This window comes from Rana temporaria, chromosome 1 (assembly GCF_905171775.1).
Source record: "Rana temporaria chromosome 1, aRanTem1.1, whole genome shotgun sequence".
Classification (NCBI taxonomy): domain Eukaryota; kingdom Metazoa; phylum Chordata; class Amphibia; order Anura; family Ranidae; genus Rana; species Rana temporaria.
In genome coordinates this window covers 350,450,876-350,466,718 of record NC_053489.1, presented here as the reverse complement: position 1 = coordinate 350,466,718, position 15,843 = coordinate 350,450,876, and the positions used below count along the sequence as shown (strand labels likewise).

Sequence of the window (15,843 nt, the reverse complement as noted above, 5' to 3'; positions counted from 1 at the left end):
AGAATTCAAATGATCAGCCTAAAGTGTCATGTAACAGGTTAGTGTTACAAGGTCTCAGGTGTGAATGGGGAGCAGGTATGTTAAATTTGGTGTTATCGCTCTGACTCTCTCATACTGGTCACTGAAGGTTCAACATGGCACCTCATGGCAAAGAACTCTCTCAGGATCTGAAAAAAAGAATTGTTGCTCTACATAAAGATGGCCTAGGCTATAAGAAGATTGCCAAGACCCTAAACTGAGCTGCAGCACGGTGACCAAGACCATACAGGACAGGTTCCACTCAAAACAGGCCTCGCCATGGTCGACCAAAGAAGTTGAGTGCATGTGCTCAGCGTCATATCCAGAGGTTGTCTTTGGTGAAATAGATGTATGAGTGCTGCTAGCATTGCTGCAGAGGTTGAAGGAGTGGGGGGTCAGCCTGCCAGTGCTCAGACCATACGATGCACACTGTATCAAATTGGTCTGCATGGATGCCACCCTAAAAGGAAGCTTCTTCTAAAGATGATACACAAGAAAGCCCACAAACAGTTTGCTGAAGACAAGCAGACTAAGGACATGGATTACTGAAACCATGTCGTTTGGTCTGTTGAGACCAAGATAAACTTATTTGGTTCAGATCGTGTCAAGCGTGTGTGGCAGCAACCAGGTGAGGAATACAAAGATAAGTGTGTGTTGCCTACAGTCAAGCATGGTGGTGGGAGTTCCAAAGTCTGGGGCTGCATGAATGCTGCTGGTGCTGGGGAGCTACAGTTCATTGAGGGAACAATGAATGCCAACATGTACTGAAGCAGAGCATGATTCCCTCCCTTTGGAGACGGGGCCGCAGGGCAGTATTCCAACATAATAACGACCCCAAACACACCTGCAAGACGACCACTGCCTTGCTAAAGAAGCTGAGGGTAAAGGTGATGGACTGGCCAAGCAGTCTCCAGACCTAAACCCTATTGAGCATCTGTGGGGCATCCTCAAACAGAAAGTGGAGGAGCACAAGGTCTCTAACATTCACCAGCTCTGTGATGTCGTCATGGAGGAGTGGAAGAGGACTCCAGTGACAACCTGTGAAGCTCTGGTGAACTCTATGCCCAAGAGGGTTAAGGCAGTGCTGAAAAATAATGGTAAAAACACAAAATATTGACACTTTAGGCCCAATTTGGACATTTCCACTTAGTAAGTGTACTCACTTTTTTTGCCAGTGGTTTAGACATTAATGGCTGTGTGTTGAGTTATTTTGAGGGGACAGCAAATTTTTTATTTAAAGCCTATATACATTAGCAAAATGTTCCTGGGAAAAATGTTGGTTACCGTACCAACTAATTATATTGGCTGTACGTCTACAAAAAAGATTACAACGATCTTTTTTGGATTTTCAAACAGTAATGGTGAACTACATGTGCTTTTGTGTAACCATTAATTCCTATGGGCCCCTATGCCAGTGAACGTTGATATAGATGGCATTTTTCGTAGCTGACTGTAGATGTGAACACAGCTTACTTATGCCCAATAGCAAGCCATGGACAAAATGAAACTCATTACCCACTTCAGTCTGAGGAGTTTCATCCTTGTCAAATTCAAAGCCCAGTTGAAGTCTATTTTATTGCTTAATTGCCCTTTACCCTGGCATAATATGTCTTTTTACTGATTTTTGTATGGAGATACACATTTTTCACAAAAAAATGCTGATATATACTGTATCAGCTCAGCATATATTTACTGGCACAAATATTTATTTATGAGCTATTATTTGATCTAATAAATTATATTCTAAAAAACAACTCCCCAGAAAAGTTGTTTGTTATAATCTGTTTCATATTATAGGAAAGCAAACAAATATTTAATGTATCTATTTTTGTCAAGTAAATAGGGTTAGTAGTTATTTATTGTTTGTTTTGCCTTTAATTTAAGAAGCATGCATTACTGGTGCCTTTGCTGGCATAGCTAACAATATTGTACATTAATAGATTTTAATATAGATAACAATAATGGCAATGTATATCTATTGTATATAGTCATGTTAGAATTTGTAGTGTTTTTTTTCTCTAATCCATGCAGTTTAAAATACCAATTACATCTACACAGAAAGCCTTTGGTGAACTGTAAACTTAAACCCCTTACAACAGGGGTTTTTAACTGGGGATATCCATAACCCTTGGAGGTACACACCAGCGCACCCATAGTAGGTGGCTTTCTATTGGTCAAGGGGGAGGAACCAGGAGCACCGGTGTTTGTTTTTTTGTTTGTTTTTTTAAAGCTGAACCTTTAATACCACTTTAAGTTGTACTGTAACCATTTTTATATAAAATAAATATGATTTTTTTTTTAGCAATTTTGGCTAGAAACATTGTTCTGTCTGTCACTGTTAAAATGCAGTAAGGGCCAGGGGAAGGGCCCGTTTGGGCAGTGAAAGGGTGTCACAGGTAGCCCTCTGGGGAAGTCTGGATAGAGAAGCACGGGTGATGCCCTCAGTTTGCTCTTATTCTCCTGTTTAGACAGATTGCTGCATAGACAATATGTGTGTATGGACAAGCACATGTCTAGGAGTCATAAACTAATCTGCATAGGTTCGGTTTGCAAACAGTATTTGTAAACCTTGCTTGAAGTTTGCAAACTTTGTGGCAAACCCCACTAATGCCCTGTACACACGATCCGACAGATCGTCCGACTTTTTCCGTTTACTAGTCGCAAGTAGAAATTGAATAGGTTACTAAAGTCACGAAAATTCTCATACGACGTAAAAAAAAAAAAAAATCGGAAGTGATGTCATGTGTTGTAATGTATTTGTGTTGTATTTTCGGACGACAACCGTACTGACTAAACGAAAATCGTACGATTAGGTATTGTATGAGGAAAATTTCTGTGCATGTCCGATAAAATAATATCGGATGAACTGTCATGATCGGCTCACGGAAGCCCTGTACTAACGATCCGATTATCGTATGATTCTTCCTCAGACGTCATTTTTCGTACGATATTCGGATCGTGTGTACGAGCCATAAGGCCTATAGGGGCCAAATCTTGTTATTCAGTTCTGGCCATTTGCAGAGCTAATAAGGAAGCTATTGTCAAACAAAAGACACAGGAAGCTGGTTGCATAAGGGACATGTACTGATGGCAATAAAAGAAAATAAAAGTATATCCCTATACACAGTATTGTCAGTCCTCACTAACATTTCCAACACACACTGATAAAATGGCTGTTGTGAGCCCACCATTTTTAGAAAAAGGGGCTGGGCTATATATTCCTTCAATCTACTGACTTCTGTGATGCAGCTGACCAGGGGGGAAAAAAACTCATTGCAATGCATTATTAGAAGTTCCTTATTTCTAGCAGTGAACCTGCAAAGATTTCACTCAAAATAAGCAATTTGCAAACTTTGCAAATTCCGGAAAATAACAGTGAACCCACGGTAACGGCAAATTTGAACATCATCCCTAGTGTCTATGCCTCCCTGGCCTAAAATTACAGATACCTGAACTATACCATAATTTAGGGTGGTTTAGTCCCTGATGTAGCCTGGCAGTCTAAGCAGATCAAATAGCCAGGAACCTAATTATTGTTTAAATTTATGTGATGCTGGAAAACCTCGCTGAGGGTTAGGTGTATTCAAACTGGAAAATACACTTGCAGTCCGATTACATACAAGAACCCCAGCAGAGGCTTCCCGATTAGCTGCGAGAGGCAGCCCCACAGAAAGCAATGGGAGGCTGCCGCCTCTAACAGCTAATTGGATCCACTCGCATGTTATTTCCCATGCAGCGATCGGTCTTTGTGGCAGTCAGTTGATAAAAAAAATCAGTTTTTGCCATTTTCGAATAACATAATCTGTATATATTTTATTTTTTTATTATTTTTTTGTTTCTAACAACATTTTTTAGACTTCATTTTAGTCCAACACCAAATGCATGTTTTTAGTGTTATGTCATGGTAGGCCAGCAAGCTTGATGTTATACAACTAATTGCGACAAATCTGTAGCCTAGGTGGAAGAAGGCATTTAATTGAGCATATTCTTTGTAACCCTGCCATCTGACCTTGCAGAGCTGTCACACGTAGCTAAAAAAAACAATGCTTTGTACAAAAACGACAAAACTATTAACTGTACAGATTAACTTTCTGAAAATTTAGATGGCCATTTAACAGCATCATCAGTCTAAATATTCTTCACGTTTGGGGGATAGTTACATAGTTACATAGTTAGTCAGGTTGAAAAAAGACACTAGTCCATCCAGTTCAACCACAAAAAAAATAAAAAAAAATAAACAAACAAAATAAAAAACGCAGTACAATCCCATACACCCAACTCCATACCCACAGTTGATCCAGAGGAAGGCATAAAAAACAGCAGAGCATGATCCAATTTGCTACAGTAGGGGAAGAAATTCCTTCCTGATCCCCCGAGAGGCAATCAGATTTACCCTGGATCAACTTTACCTACAAATCTTAGTATTCAGTTATATTCTGTACATTTAGGAAAGTATCCAGACCTTTCTTAAAGCAATCTACTGAGTTGGCCAGAACCACCTCTGGAGGGAGTCTGTTCCACATTTTCACAGCTCTTACTGTGAAGAAACCTTTCCATATTTGGAGATGAAATCTCTTTTCCTCTAGACGTAAAGAGTGCCCCCTTGTCCTCCGTGTTGACCGTAAAGTGAATAACTCAACACCAAGTTCACTATATGGACCCCTTATATATTTGTACATGTGGATCATATCCCCCCTAATTCTCCTCTTCTCAAGAGAGAATACATTTAGTTCTTCTAATCTTTCCTCAAAGCTGAGCTCCTGCATGCCTCTTATCAGTTTGGTTGCCCTTCTCTGCAGTTTCTCCAGTTCCCTGATATCCTTTTTGAGAACTGGTGCCCAAAATTGGACTGCATATTCCAGATGAGGTCTTACTAATGATTTGTACAGGGTCAAAATTATATCTCTGTCTCTGGAGTCCATACCTCTCTTAATACAAGAAAGGACTTTGCTCGCTTTGGAAAGGGCAGCTTGGTATTGCATGCCATTATTGAGCTTATGATCAACTAAAACCCGCAGATCCTTCTCCACTACGGATCCCCCCAGTTGTACTCCCCCTAGCATGTATGATGCATGCATTCTCTTAGCCCCCAAGTGCATAACTTTACATTTATCAACATTAAACATCATCTGCCACATAGTCACCCAATTAGACAGAGCATTGAGGTTGGCTTGTAAATTGGAGACTTCCTGTAAGGACGTTATTCCACTGCATAGCTTGGTGTCATCTGCAAAGACGGAAATGTTACTTTTGATCTCAGACCCAATATCATTTATAAAGATATTAAAAAGTAAGGGTCCCAGCACTGAACCTTGGGGTACACCACTGATAACCTTTGACCATTCAGAGTATGAATCATTTACCACGACTCGATGTCTTTCAGACAGTTTTCTATCCATTTACAAACTGATATATCCAATCCTGTAGATTTTACCTTACACATTAGCCATGTGTGCGGAACTGTATCGAACGCTTTTGCAAAATCCAAGTATACCACGTCCACTGCCACGCCTCTGTCCAGGGTTTTACTTACCTCTTCATAAAAGGAAATCAGGTTTGTCTAACAACTTCTGTCTTTCATGAATCCATGCTGTCTGTTGCTTAAATAGTTTTTTTCCAGCAAGAACTCATCCATGTGGTCTTTTATTATACGTTCCAGTATGTTCCCAACTATAGAAGTTAAACTAACAGGTCTATAGTTACTTGGTAAAGACTTTGTTCCCTTTTTAAATATGGGCACCACATTGGCTCTACGCCAATCCAGTGGTACTATTTCTGTCATTCCTATTCCTGTCCCTAAAAACTAGATACAATGGCTTTGAAATTACAGAGCTCAATTCTTTCTAGGATCCGTGGGTAGATGCCATCTGGTCCAGGTGCTTTATCCACCTTTATTCTGTCTAAATATTTCTGGACCATATCATATTTGAGCCATTGTGGATTTGGGGCTGTGTCACTACCACCCCCATTTTGGACATGAGCTCCCCCATGCTCCAATGTATACACAGAGCTGAAGAAAACATTTAATAAATTTGCCTTCTCTTTGTCCCCAGTCACCCACTCTAGATTATTTTGTAAAGGGCCTACATGCTCAGACTTGACCTTTTTACTATTAATATATTTGAAGATTTTTTGGGGGTTTGTCCTACTATCTTTTGCAATCTGTCGTTCGTTTTGAATTTTTGCATCCTTGATTTCCTTTTTACATATCCTGTTATATTCTTTGTAACATTTAAACGACACTAGTGTTCCTTCATTTTTATATTTTTTAAAAGCTATTTTCTTATTGTTAATAGCTTTTTTAACTTTGACCGTGAGCCACATAGGATTTTTTTTCTTTAGCCTTTTAAACTTATTGCCCATGGGAACATACTTTGTAGTGAGTTCATAAACAGGCTTTTTGAAGAATTCCCATTTCTGTTCTGTGCTCATCGGGGCCAATATTCCCTCCCAGTCCAAGTCCTGGAGAGCAGCCCTCATCCTTGGAAAATGTGCTCTCTTGAAATTAAGTGTTTTTCTCTTTCCTGTATGTATTTCATGCTTACAGCTAACATCAAATGAAATCATGTTATGATCACTGCTACCCAGGTGTTCCTTTATCTGAACATTAGTAATAAGCTCTTCATGGTTTGAGATTACCATGTCCAACAGAGCATCATTCCTAGTTGGGGCCTCAATAAACTGGACCATAAAATTGTCCTGCAATAGGTTTTAAAATGTTTGCCCTTTAGCTGTCCCAGCAGTGCCATTACTCCAGTCAATTTCTGGGTAATTAAAATCCCCCATTATTATCACCATCCCATACCTGTTAGAGAAAAAACTTGCTTCAGGAGTGTGCTAGTAGCCATTTTTAGGGAGTATGTGAAAAAGCATTCATGGTTGCCAGACATCAGAAGCTATGCCATTCACAGATGCATCAAACTGATAGGGTCAAGGATCAGTGTCACTTACTTGAAATGGGGAAATGCTGATTTTTGCTGCAGAATTTTGTAGCATAAACAGGAGTTTGGGATGATGATGGTTTCCAAAGCTGCAAGATCCTGGGCACACATGCAAGGGTGCCCTGTGTGAAACACTGATCTCATGTGTGTCTAGCAACCTCCCAGAAGTGATAATTGGCGTGACTGGACTCTAAATGTGGATAATAAAAACATAGAGAAAGAGAGAGAGAAAACTTTGAATAATTAGTTACAAGTGTTAGGTCCTCTCAATGAAGTGGAAATAATGGTCTCTCCCTGTTTTGCTCGAAGATGACTGTGAAGGTGTTAAATCACATTCCTTTTTCCAATTATCAACTTTTCAGTAAAATTACTGTAAATGTATCTGTTGCCTAAAGAGTGTCTATTTCGACTTATTACTGTACATGCAGATTATTAAATTCCACTAGTCAACAAACGTGCAGTGATAAAGAGGGTGTCATTAATGGAAGACATACCCTGTATACTACAATGTTATAATTCTTGTATTACGGACCTGAGTAAGCAACTGACCAATATTCTGAATATCCTAACAAATGGATGGTCAGATCCCATTAGCCAACTAACTGGTAAGCCCCATACACACTATCAGTTTTCCTGCAGGTTTTTCTCTTCAGGTTTACCAAAAACATGTAGTGCAAGGGCCTGCCTGATTGCATACAAATTAAAACTCTTAAGGTTTGACCTCATATTAGATGGTTTTGGTAAACCTGAAGAGAAAAACCTGCAAGAAAACTGATAGTGTGTATGGGGCTGTAGACTTTTAAGTTAAAGCTAGTCCCTTTACCGCTGATTTATCTGGATACATAGGATATTTGGCTTCTTATAAAAGCCTGGCTGTGTTTGCATTTAGAGTTTTCTTTATGACTAACCCATAATAAGCATGGAGAATAGCCAGAAAAGGTAATCATTTGTAGCTTCAAGATTGTATGTTTCGGGAGCTGCTGTGGCTCAACGCGATTGGCACTGTGCTGACAAGCCATTCACCTCTGCAGCTAGAGGTTCGGATCCCGGTCTCGGCTTCATGTGAATTGAGTTTGGTGGTCTCAGCCCGGCTCCCGGTGGGTGTGCTATGCAGGGTAAGCCTGTGCTTAGTACGCCCACCCCCCTCCCACAAAAACCACCACACCTACACACGCACTCTAAATTGGATTAACACACGCACTTTGACCACGCGGTCTCTAAAAGAGAGGCGAAGGACTAACGGGGCTGGTTGAGCGGGCTAGATCCTCCCACTCCCTTATAGGGAGTCCCTCTGCCCCGTTGGGCTTCAAAGCGGAGCAGGTAGGGCGGGCTGTGTGGGAGGACCCCCTCACACACCCGCCATTGCCACCCGGGGCATGGAGAAAGGTGGCAGATTGCCTCTGGGGGAGGCCTGCCTACTCCCAACTCCTGCAGTCCGGCTCCTCTCTCGAGTTCACGCACAAAATACACTTTAAAAAAAAAAAAAAAAAAAAAAAGATTGTATGTTTCCATAAAATAGGAAATTCCTCCCACCAACCTTTCTCTCAAAACTCTTGCAATGCCCCTTTTTACTTATCAGAATATGCGGATCTATGATGCCCCATGTTGCCTCTTCCTGGAGCCATGATCAACTGGTGCAGTCCACAACCTGTCTTGTCACCACCCCTTGTTCTGAAGTCACCACTCCTGGAGTCTTCAGAACTTTGTGAGGACATAATAGGATGTGTCCATGTCCCAAGACAGTGCTGTGGGCATCCAAAGTAGCGCCATACCACCTGAACTAATTAAGTAGGAAGACTTGGGATCCAACACATTATGTGACCATGGATTGAGGGATATGGGGCATTTGGGGCATTTCGCATTAAACTGACCTAAAATGCAATGCATTGTAAAAAAAAGTTAGGAGATTTGAATCATAATATCATAACATTATTATAATATAAAAAGCATGAAATATTCCAGGTCATTTCTAAGCTGCCCCTGTGGAGAGTTGTATGCAAATATTACCCATTTATTAAGATAATAGTATTCTACATTATAGCCAAATGCGCACACCTTTTCCATTGAAAACATGCCCTGATTTAGCAGTCTATTGCCTGCTCCTAGAATGGGATCCTGTAACCGAACAGGTTAAAAGATTTGTTCATTATCTGCCTAAAAATGTGCTAATTGCATTTTGCTGCACGTTTTTTTTTAATTGCACTAAACTGCCATCTGCAAGGAAGATGGAAACAGACGTTGAGGAACCCTGCAGATATGTGTCAGTTTTATGTACTTATTTCTCTAGAAATGTAAGGTTTTAAATGTGTTAATATAATGTCTTCTGGGCCTCAGTTTTAGGCTGCACAAAGAAATATTTGTCTGGAACTAAGCTAAATTTGTTTTATCTTTACCCAGCGTCTGCCATTTTTTAACAGATATTTATAGAATAGTTTTGGCCAGTGGCTATAAGACCACAAATACACTCACAGTTTCTTCTTGTAATTGTTGAAAAGAGCGCTGGTAAATAATATTATTTGTTCCTATTATCCATACTATCTAAGGCAGTACCTGCTATATAAACATCCCAATGATGATTTTAGATAATAGGGTTCGTGCCTTTACATTGTGTTTTCCAGTGAATTCCTAGCTTAGCATCAAAATGACATGCCTCAGTGATATCACTGCTTCTAATTCACAGATGTTTTACTATCATTACAAAAGCACATATTGGGTATCGGGGTCCAGAGCTGCTAACTTGAGACCCCAGGGCTGGAGCTTGGTAGTAATGGGTATCACCCCTGTCCTTGAGCAGGTTGTGTGCCTGAAGGCCATGTTTTCCTAAGGGATTCTGCTAGAGTCATCACTGGAATGGAGTTACAGACCATTCTGCTTTAGTGGCTGCTGAACTTGAGAAGAAGCTGTATGATCCTCTTGGATGCTAAGACCAATATAGCAAAGACTAACTAAAGTTGTAGGAGCCCCTTTGGTGTTTTGAGTATACCATAGTGTAAGTAGGTGCTGACTGGGGTATTTCTCTGCTTGTCATGTTTTTTACTTTTAAAGTCAAGTGTATTTTCTGCTGTGTCAGCTGCACTGCTTAGTTAATGTTGACCAGCAGATTTGGCTCTGTCTGCTAGGTAATTGTTAACTCTTCTGGCCAGGTTTTCCCTGGCTTTTCTGAACAGTACCACCCTCTGCTGAAAAAAAATTATAAAAAGGGAACTACATGTAGGTCAGGGCTCCTGGAGACTGAACTGTTATGTAAGCTGCCACTATGCTGGGTTACCACCCCTTGTTGGATGCTCAGAGTTCTAAGGGGTATGACCTTTAGGGATGCTGTTAATCATGGATTTAGTGCCAGCTGTGGATTTTTGCTACCAAGCTATGGATTTATTACCAATAATGGATTTTTGCCTTGCGAAGTACTTTTAATGGACTTTACTACCAAATTAAAGTATGTCTACCTAATAGGCTTTTGACGGGGCATTTAGAGAACATTGTCAGGATTGTGTGTCGAAATATCTTGTTATCCTTAACTACGTAAGTAAAACACATTTGTTTGTCAGATCCACTGCCTGGTCTCAAGTCATTAAAGGGATGCATGCAAAGTGAATCAAAAAAAACAAGGCTTATTCAAGAGGATGAGAAAAGTTAGAGAATATACAGTTCAGAGGTATAATGAGTAGGGTAGCGGTTCTAGGGAGGCTAGATTGCCATTGCTAATGACTTTGTTACGTACCTGGTTTCCAGAGTCTGATGCAGGGTAGCCTCTCTTACGACTCTGGTTCGCGAGCCACTGGATATGGGACAGCGGGCTCGGAGCACAGAGGGGTAGGAGTGCCGGGTGGTGATGTGTAGAAGCAGGTGGACGAATACCTCTGGCAAGTAGATGCTGAACGTACAGCGGAGGATGGGTCAGCGACCCGCACAGAAGCTGCGACTACAGCGGCACAAGTTAGTAACAGTTCAGGTAGGATGGGTCAGCGACCCGCACAGAAGCTGCGACTACAGCGGCACAAGTTAGTAATAGTTCAGGTATACCGGGAAAGCAGGGTCAAACAAGCCGGGTCATAACAGGTGATCGTGCAGAAAGATGACTGAAGAATGGTCGGTAAACAAGCAGGTGGATCTGGCAGCAGTGAAGTCAAGCAGGCGGATGGTCAAACGGAGCCGGGTCAGGATAGGAGAGATGAGAGGAGTCAGACAAGCCGGGTTCGGTGTTCAAATCAGGTTTCAGGTAGAGTAGTCAAAACAAGCCAAGTTCAGTGTTCAAATCAGGTTTCAGATAGCAAACAGGTCTCAGATAGGATCCACGTCAGAACTGCAGATCAGGCAGCAAAGACACTGTGCTGCTGAGGTGTTTAAATAGGGCAGCCTGCTGTTAATCACTGAAATCAGTCTGCACCATTAACCCTTAAGTGGCAGATCCATGACAGACTTTGTCAAATGCTAACACAGCCAACCAGCCTGGAAACAGATGACATGATACAGGTGACGCATGCTCTGGTAGTGAAGGGGTGTTATGCTTGGCCCCATCACTGGCAATTGGCCCCCCACATACTGGGACTGGTCTCGTGGCACAGAGCACCTAGGGACCTAGCCTGGAGTTCCAGAGAGAGAGAGATTCAGAAGGGAAGAACAAGCATTAAGCTATGGAGAAGTGTGTTTTCTGTATCCAATACTGAAATTATCACTGGGAGTGAAGTGATAGAACAGTTGAGTTGGTGGGGACTGGTACAAGCTCTGCGATACTGGCTCAGAAATGCTACATGCCTGGTAAGAAATGCTGTCTAACCAAATATTGTGTCCATAGTGCAGTAGTTTTAACAGTGTAAGAAACATGGCGATGGATTATAAAGTGTTAACCGTGCAAGATGTAGACTTGTTTCTAAGTTTGGGGAGCCGTCTTAATGTTAAATTCACATGACCATGTCTTCCGCCTGCCACGCAGGCATTAGCGAGTGCTGTTACACAGTGACCCCACTAGGGTGCTTCAAGCCCAACAATTGTCTTTGTCCATCTGTCCTACCTTAAGGTAATGAACTGAAACTACTCTCAAATATGAACCTATTTCCTTCAATGGACAAGTAATATGTAAAGTCATAAAGTAAAATATTATATTATGGGAACTAGGAATAGTGTAATAGCAACTCCATTTTGTAGCCTCAAGACCTCTATAGGTGGAGACACTATAGAGCTAAGAACATCAGGACATTGACTGTAAGCTCCAAATTACTGCATAGTAAGGATCATCTTAGATGACTACCCCTCTGCCAAAAAACAGTGGGGTAGATTCAGGTAGCAATTACGCCTGCGTATCCATAGATACGCAGCGTAATTGCTAAGTAGCGCCGGCGTATCAACTTTCTGTATTCAGAAAGCTCGATACGCCGACTGTAGCCTAAGATACCACTGGCATAAGGCTCTTATGCCGTCGTATCTTAGGCTGCATTCTGACGCTGGCCGCTAGGTGGCGTTCCCGTAGTTGTCAGCGTAGAGTATGCAAATTGCATACTCACGCCGATTCACAAACGTACGCGCGCCCGGCAGTCGTGTTTTACGTCGTTTGCGTTCGTTGCTTTCGTCGTAAGGCTGCTCCTGCTATTAGGAGGCACAGCCAATGGTAAGTATAGACGTCGTTCCCGCGTCGCGATTTTCGAAATTTACGTCGTCTGCGTAAGTGGATCGTGAATGGCGCTGGACGCCATTTACGTTCACGTCCTTGCGACGTCATTTACCGCAATGCACGTCGGGAAATTTTACAGACGGAGCATGCGCAGTACGTTCGGCGCGGGAACGTGCCTAATTTAAATGATCCACGCCCCCTACGGGATCATTTAAATTAAGCGCGCTTACGCCGGCCCCTTTTACGAAACGCTGCCGCAAATTACGGAGCAAATGCTTTGTGAATGAATCGTTGCTCAAGTAATTTACGGAGGCGTAGCGTAAAAACAGTACGCTGCGCCGCCGTAGCAGTGCGCACCCCTACCTGAATCTACCCCAGTGTTACAGTCTATAGTTCTCAACTGTTAGTATCATCTGTGTGGCTGATGAAGTGATATGCAATTCTGTACAGCTTTGAGCATATTATATTGTATGGTTTCCATATAATGGATAAAGCTGTTGTTGACATTAAAAAGTGTGTGTATATATATATATATATATATATATATATATATATATATATACAGTATATACAGTATTTTCTACAATGTAAAGTAGAGTGTACAGCTTGTATAACAGTGTAAATTTTCTGTCCCCTCAAAATAGCTCTTAATGTCTCTAATGTCTAAACCGCTGGCAATAAAGTACACCCCTAAGTGAAAATGTCCCCACATTTTTTGAAAATAGCCATTCTCCCTTCCCAGTGTCATGTGACTCGTTAGTATTACAAGGTCTCAGTTGTGAATGGGAAGCAGGTGTGTTAAATTTCATGTTATCGCTCTCACTCTCTCATACTGGTCACTGAAAGTTCAACATGGCACCTCATGGCAAAGAACTCTCTCAGGGTCTGAAAAAAAGAATTGGTGCTCTACATAAGGATGGCCTAGGCTATAAGAAGATTGTCAAGACTCTGAAACTGACCTGCAGCATAGTGGCCAAGACCATACAGCAGTTTAACAGGACAGGTTGCACTCAGAACAGGCCTTGCCATGGTCAACCAAAAAAGTTGAGTGCCCGTGTTCAGCGTCATATCCAGAGATTGTCTTTGGGAAATAGATATATGAGTGCTGCCAGCATTGTTGCAGAGGTTGAAGGGATAGGGGGGCAGCCTTTCAGTGCTGAGACCATACTCTGCACACTGCATCAAATTGGTCTGCATGGCAGTCGTCCCAGAAGGAAGCCTCTAAAGATGATGCACAAGAAAGCCCGCAAACAGTTTGCTGAAGACAAGCAGACTAAGGACACGGATTACTGGAACCATGTCCTGTGGCCTGTGGAGACCAAGATAAACTTATTTGGTTCAGATGGTGTCAAGCGTGTATTGTGGCAACCAGATGAGGAGTACAAAGACAAGTGTGTGTTGCCTACAGTCAAGCATGGTGGTGGGAGTGTCATGGTCTGAGGCTGCATGAGTGCTGCCGACACTGGGGAGATACAGTTCATTAAGGGAACCATGAATGCCAACATGTACTGTGAAATACTGAAGCAGAGCTTGATCCCCTCCCTTTGGAGACTGGGCTGCAGGGCAGTATTCCAACATGATAACGACCCCAAATACACCTCCGAGACGACCACTGCCCTGCTAAAGAAGCTGAGGGCAAAGGCGATGGACTGGCCAAGCATGTCTCCAGACCTAAACCCTATTGAGCATCTGTGGGGCATCCTCTAACATCCACCAGCTCTGTGATGTCGTCATGGGAGAGTGGAAGAGGACTCCAGCGGCAACCTGTGAAGCTCTGGTGAACTCCATGCACAAGAGGGTTAAGGCAGTGCTGGAAAATAATGGTGACCACACAAAATATTGACACTTTGGTCCCAATTTGGACATTTTCACTTGGGGGTGTACTCACTTTTGTTGCCAGCGGTTTAGACATTAATGGCTGTGTGTTGTGTTATTTTAAGGGGCGAATGCAAATTTACACTGTTATACAAGCTGTACACTCACTACTTTACATTGTAGCAAAGTGTCATTTCTTCAGTGTTGTCACATGAAAATATATAATAAAATATTTACAAAAATGTGAGGGGTTTACTCACTTTTGTGAGATACTGTGTGTGTATATATATATATATATATATATATATATATATATATATAATATATATATATATATATATATATATATATATATATATATATATATATATATATAATGTCTTGGCCATTTACTTTCACTATTGCAGTACAATATGGTTGGATCAAGATTGGGACTGGGTTGGAAGGGAGCAGCAGCTCACCGATGAGGTCATGCAGTGGTGCTCTCTTTACCAGTCAACAGAATGTATTTGTTGGAATCATTGTATGATACCGTAAAGCCAGTTTGAGAGAGCTACCCCTTCCTCTTATTTTGAATTCTGATGCGCAGGCTAGTACAAACATTTTGAGATACTATTTAAAGATTCCAGTATCTTTTTAAATACATAACTGGTAAAAATGGGAGACTTTTATTTCTGCCTGCATGTACACTTTGAAGCCATGCACACTAAAATGAGAAATTATGAACAAGCCTCAGAAGCTATAGCCAGTGTGGAGAAATGTGTCTCCACAACAAAGGGTCTAATTTTTTTTTTTTCCTAATCATTTTTATTGTAGTATATTTTCAGCCAGATTTTTTGTTTATGGCAGCAGATGATTTTTTAAGCTGAATTCCAGCCTTACCTTCAATCTTGCACAGTTGTGCAGGCTCCTCTACTGTGCTGAAATTGCTTACTCTGATTTCACTGCACACTATGAGCTTCTTGCGTTCCTTGATGATGTTCGAGAATGAACAGCTAAAAAAATTAGGAGTAGCTTGTTTTAAAGCTCTTTAATTTCTTTGTTAAGAATATGTAAATCATTTAACCGCTTAAGGACTGCATACCGACGATATACGTCGGCAGAATGGCACCGCTGGGCACAGGCACGTACAGGTACGTCGCCTTTAAGAGTCCAGCCATGGGTCGCGCGCGAACTCGACCCGGTGTGAAGCTCCGTGACCGCGCCTGCGGGACCCGCGGACCCGATCGCTGCCGGTGTCCTGCGATCAGTCACAGGAGCTGAAGAACGGGGAGAGGTGTGTGTAAACAAACCTTCCCCGTTCTTCTGTGTGGCAGTGACACTGATCGTCTGTTCCCTGATATAGGGAACGACAATCAATGAGGTCACGCCTACAGCCACACCCTCCTACAGTAAGAATCACTACCTTAGGGCACACTTAACCCCTTAGCGCCCCCCTAGTGGTTAACCCCTTTATTGCCA

General features: G+C 41.9%; 1 protein-coding gene across 3 annotated transcripts in view; it reads left to right on the top strand.

Moving 5' to 3' along the window:
- The window catches only part of NCAN (neurocan), a 289,797-nt gene that overhangs the window by 52,474 nt on the left and 221,480 nt on the right, over window positions 1-15,843 (top strand). The gene's annotated exons all lie outside the window — the stretch shown is intronic.